Source organism: Cupressus sempervirens, chromosome 7 (genome assembly GCF_028749045.1).
Source record: "Cupressus sempervirens isolate cs-2001-9-10 chromosome 7, ASM2874904v1, whole genome shotgun sequence".
Taxonomy (NCBI): domain Eukaryota; kingdom Viridiplantae; phylum Streptophyta; class Pinopsida; order Cupressales; family Cupressaceae; genus Cupressus; species Cupressus sempervirens.
Window position 1 is genome coordinate 73,581,269 of NC_143124.1, and position 6,000 is coordinate 73,587,268.

Genomic DNA, 6,000 nt, shown 5'->3' on the forward strand with positions numbered 1-6,000 from the left:
AATTCTTCTCTATATTTTCCATGGGCTAACGAAAAGTAACAAAATTAAATTTTAGTTTATAATATTAATATTGATTTTTTTATACTTTTTAATTTGAATTTGTGAAAGTCCTTGGAGCATTTCTGGGGTCCAATTATTCTTACAAACTTAGAAATTTTTTAGTGTAAGTATTTTTTTTTAAACTATCTGTCAAATGGACAAAATAAGTTTTCCTTTCATTCACTATGATACGAGTTAGAATTTCACCCAAATTTTGGAATATCTAAACTAATTGTTAGTTTATATTGGACTAGTTGTATGCTTAGTCTTGATTCCTTACAAGTCTCATTTAACTCTCATTATTTCAATATTTTGACAACATAAAAATTTTATGGCATTACCAACTTGTTTTAGTCAAGATATAATTTGAGGCTATTTTTAGCGATTATAGCTTTCTAGCATGATAGGATTTTGGTCATGGGAATGAGAAAAAGAAGTGTCTTGCAAGCTGCATGGTGACTAAGTAGTCTTAAAATCTCTATAGTGTAATGTTCTCGATGATACACCTGGGAGTAAGTACTTGATGGAAACCACCCGAAGGAAACATGTATGAGGGAAAGCACCCAAAAGAAACCACCTAATAGAAACCACCTGAAGGACAAGTGCCTTAGAGAAACAACTTAATGGAAACCACCTGAGGGACAAATGCTTGAGGGAGACTACCTAAGGGACTAGTGTTGGAGCAAAACCACCTAAGGGAGTCGTATTGGAGGTAGCTGAGGCCGTGTCTAAGGGAGCCAAGGCCATGCTGGAGGGAACTTGATGCCATGCTAGAGGGAACTTTAGGTCATGTGAGAGGAATCTGATGGTGACAAAATGGATGGCAAAAGCCACAAGGAAGAAAGATACGCAATGCCAAGTATCCACCAAATACCAAAAGTAAAGCCACATACAAAGATATAATAAATTGTAGACAATTCTCAATATTATATTGCAAACAAAGATGGCACTCAAACTTGTCAGATCCAAACAAGTAGTATAGAGGACAGAATAGGATGGGATTAAATACCACCAAAACTTTAAAATCCAAATAGGAAAGATCTCTTACTTTTGAAATGGAAAATAACACAAAACTCTAATCGGAATTAACATACAATAAAATAATCCAAATCGCCTCACTAAAACAACCTACAAGAAGGCCTTATAAAGAGCTTTGAGGAAGCTTCCTGAAGGATTACAAAAATGCTGACAGACCAACAAGTTACAACAAAAATAAAAAGAAGAGTGGGCCCAAGAGATAAAATCATTGATTGTTGGCCACATAACGAAACATTATTATTGAATAATATTGGGACATTGTAGTCCTCCTTGCCTGAAAATTACCTAAAATCAAGAAATTGCAAACTTGGATGCTCAAGAATTTGCTTGCCTTCCCAAGTGACATCATCAACTGGGTCAGTGCAAGAAGTTGTGTCTCACTTTTGGCCAAAAAGTGAAAGTGTTTTTCCTATTTTTGAATTTTTTTGTCAATTGATGTCAAAATTTGAGGTATTTAGAGATTGAATATAAAAAAACTCCAGAAATAAAAATTTTAGTGTTCAAAATCTAGTTTTTGAATATGTAATTTATTTGTGTACCCATATGATAGATTGTTTTTTTGGTATGGATCTTTAAAAACCACTTTTTCAAAATACCTATTTCAGGACCATACCACGCTCGTGTACGGACACCATAATTTGACACAAATAAATGAATTTTCACAAATTCTTTTAAAGGGAGTTACCTAATACACCTAAGATTGATGACAATATTTTTCCTTAATTTTTTATTGAATAATTTTATTATTATTAATTATTAATTGGCTATAAAGGTAAATTTTAAAACCTCTCGTGTACGGACCACATAATTTGATCAAAATCTCAGTTTTTTCAATTTTTTTTCTTTTTAACATCAAAAAAATTCTATGTAGATTGATGACATATAAATTAATTTAAGCAAAAATATAAAATAAAAAAGTTATTAAAATTTTAGTGAATGTCACTTTTCAATGTTTAGTAGATAGTTTTGATTAATAAATAATGGAAAAATAGAAAATAAACTAATAACACTATAAAATTTAAAATTTTGAAATCAGAACAGTAAGACCTATAATGGGTTTTTGTCTCGTCAAAAAACTCAATGGGAATGACTATAAAAAAAATTACGACAATACCAGAAATTGTCGATTAAATGCCCTAGAAAAAAAAAGGATCATAAAGGCATGGCTTGGTGGGACCAAGCCTATGCCATGCCTTTCCCCAAGGCAAAACCCCATGCAAAAGTTGGGAGTCATACCAAATTCCCACTCATGTCTCAAGAATCGAGCACCCGATTTGTAATTCAAAAATCGGGTGCCCGATTGCTTTAAACCATTGTACCTAACTATTTAAAAATCGGGTACCCGATTCTTTTTAAAATCAGGTACTCAATTTATAAACGAGTACCCGATTTTTAAAGAATTGGGTGCTCGATTTTCAAAAAATTGGGTACCCATTTCTAATGTACTCGTTGGGCCCCAAAAGCTGCCCCACAGATCAAATTTCAATGATTGAAATAATTGAATAACAATTTCAATCTGCAACAACGAATTCAGTCATGCTTATTCTATTTTCTTCTCCTCTTATACAATTTGCAAGCTACTGATTCAAATTCAAAATTGGTGCAAACATGGGATCAAAACAATGAAGAAAGAAGAAAGCAAAAGTTCTGACAAATGAGGAGATTGAAGCAAATAAAGAGAATGAAGCACAATGTCAACGAGAGAGAAGACAAAGAATTAGAGACTTGAACAATGTCTCAAAGGAGAAAGACATTGAGGATAATGTTTCAAAGCAGAATGACATTGAGGACACCACAATGGATGAAGAGGTCAAAGAAGAGAACCCAATACAAGAAAATTCAGGTGCACATTCTAATCATGCATTCAATACAGGTGTGTCTCCAAACCCTCAAATTTTCTCTTGTGATGAAATTGGTGATTTTTTAGAAGTAGGTTACGATTTAAATGATTTAGATTTTCTTCATGAGAAGCAATTGTCAAACGATCATGCACAAAACACTCCAATTGAAATTCTTGCCTCGAAAAAAATACCAAAAAAATTTGAAAATGATATTCAAATCCCAAATAACAGTGAAAATAGTAAAGTGTCTAAAAATAAAAATTGCATGAATGTAGACATAGAAACACCAACTACTAAACAAATATGTCAGGATGATAGTAAAGTGTCTGAACATAATTTTCATATTCCTAATGATGTGTTAGATAATCTTGAGGGATTGGTTTCATGGAGACAAATTAGGACACATGCTAATAGATTTATAGGCATTTTTTTTATAATAAGAAATTTGGGTTTCAATGTTAGCTAATGTTGCAACTAATTAAAATGTCTAAAATGCAAAAAGTAATGAGAAGGTTGGGAATGTATACAAAACCCAAGAATAAAAATGAGTCTTTAAAACAAGTTGTATCCACTGTTGCTAGTGCCTTTGATGTTATCAAAAAGAGAAGTCAGTCTAAAGCTAAGAATGCAGCATGACGAGCAATAACAATAGTTTTAGTTAACAAATCAACATCTGAAAAAAGATTGATTAGCAAAATAAGTGGATATCTTAACGTGAATCGTAAGACTTTAGAAAGAGCTGTAAAGAGAAGGGTTAACTTTGAATGTGATCCAACAAATATTTTATGGACTTCTAGTGGTAGACTCCCGAGATGTGATATGAAACTTACTAGTGAAGTCAAAAGTTTGATTGAAAATTTTTGGCATGATAATACAAGAGTATCACCTAATTCAAGAGATGTTCTTAAATTGAGAATTGGGTCAAAAATACGTGATCCACATCCTAAACACCTTTTGGACATGACTCAAACTGAATTGTTTAAAAAAATTGTAGATGGTAAGGTATTTAATATTACCATTAGTCAAAGATCTTTTGAAAAGTGTAAACCATGGTATGTAAGGATTAACAAGAAAATAATCACATGTTGTTGTAAAACTCATATTCAATTTCATTACCATTATGATGTATTTCGATCTATACATGGTACCATGCATAGTAAAAAAATGTTGCAAGAATGTGGTATAAAAATACCACCTCAAATTATAAAAGATTTCATATCAGGTTTGTTTTGTAAGCCACCTAATGATCAATACTTTCTTTTCAATGCATGTCTTTTTAGTACATGTGATATGTGCAGCAATCTTTCTTTGTTAGATGAATGTTTGCATGAAAATTCTTTGACTACTTTTGGACAACAATTAGTTGAGGCATTAAGATTCAAAACTATTGAATATCCATTGAAGGATGGGAAGATTGGAAGAAGGTGTGATCTAGTTATAGATAAAGTTAGTTGTCATGCATTTATGGATGAGTTTAAGAGTGTGATCATACCAAAATATGTTAAACACTCTCAATACTCTAGATGGCTTGATGGACAATTTCACATAAGTAAGAATACATTTCCATTTGGTACTATACTTTCAGTTTTGACTTTGCAGATAACTACACGCTTGCACTGCAAGAAGAGGTACAACCACAATATTACAATTTAGTGCAAGTAACAATTTATGTTCATATAGTTTATAGGCATGCACCTAATAGTACAGAGGAGGATCAAAAAATATTGAGTGAGTACCATTTATATTTAAGTGATAATAAACTCCATTCATCTGAGTTTGTCCAATATTGTTTCAAGGTCTTTTATCATAATTTAAAAGAGAGACAAATTCAAATGACACAACATTGGATATGGTTAGATAATTGTACAGGACAATTCGAGAATGCTAGAATGTTCTATTGGTTGAGTAGGACACATAGGCAAACTAACATCCAACATTTGTGGAGTTTTTTTGAGGCTGGACATGGTAAAGTAGAACATGATGGTGTTGGTGCATGCATAAAGAGAGCCCTTAGTAGTGAGCAATTAAAATTTGAGGAAAAAGCTAAATTCAAAAATGCACATGAGATTGTCGAATGGTGTAACAAATATTTATACACGGGATCAAGTTAGAACTCTACTATCAAATGTTTCTTCTACCTAGTTGAAGAAAATAATATCCCTTCAAGATATGATTGTGATACAATTAGTGGGTCAACTAAATAGCATTCATTTAGGAGTTCAGATTCTAACACTTGGACTATATGGACTAGGGAGGTTGCTTGTTTTTGTCAATTTTATCTTGCAGGTGAATGGGAAGAATGTGAGAATACAGAATAGGTTGAAGATTGCAACAAAGATCATTAGCACCTACTGACATGCATTTTGAAGATGATATAGTAAATGAAGGCCAAAATGTTACTTTTGCATCAAAAGACTATGATCATATTTCAGACCTCATAGAACCTGATATGCCCAATTTAATTAGCTTTTTTTGTGATCTCATGCTTCAATTAATATAATTTGCACATGTACACTCATGTGATTAAAGTGTTTCTATAATTTATCTTATCTTGTACGACATGTTTATGTTGTTATTGCACCTAGTGATAATGATGAACAGACTGAGTATTAGCTAGCTAGATGTGTGGAACCTAAGAAAAAATTAACATGTCATATAGTAGACGATGATGGTTTTGAGTATCCAATCGGGTTTGTCGTTGTAGCTAGTACTTGGCTATGTAGATACCTAATAAGAAGAAATGGTTTACCAGCATTTGAAGACTACCGAACCGAAAAGAAGATTTTACACTATTCTCATTTGGTTGTGGCAACAAATATCAAATTAGAAAGATATAAAGGGAGACCCATCAATAAGGTATTACGGAAAATTTCAATGGACAAGCACGAGACAATTATAGATGCATTGCAAAAGAGAGAGGATGCAGATGGCACAATGGGATGACTACATTTAAATCAAACACATGTGAGTTTTCTCTTATTGTATTATTTTTATATATGTGTACTTTATAATTTAATTACATGTATGTTTGTGTTGTCAATACCAATTTAGATAACTTATATACCTCTTATTCAGGTCTCAA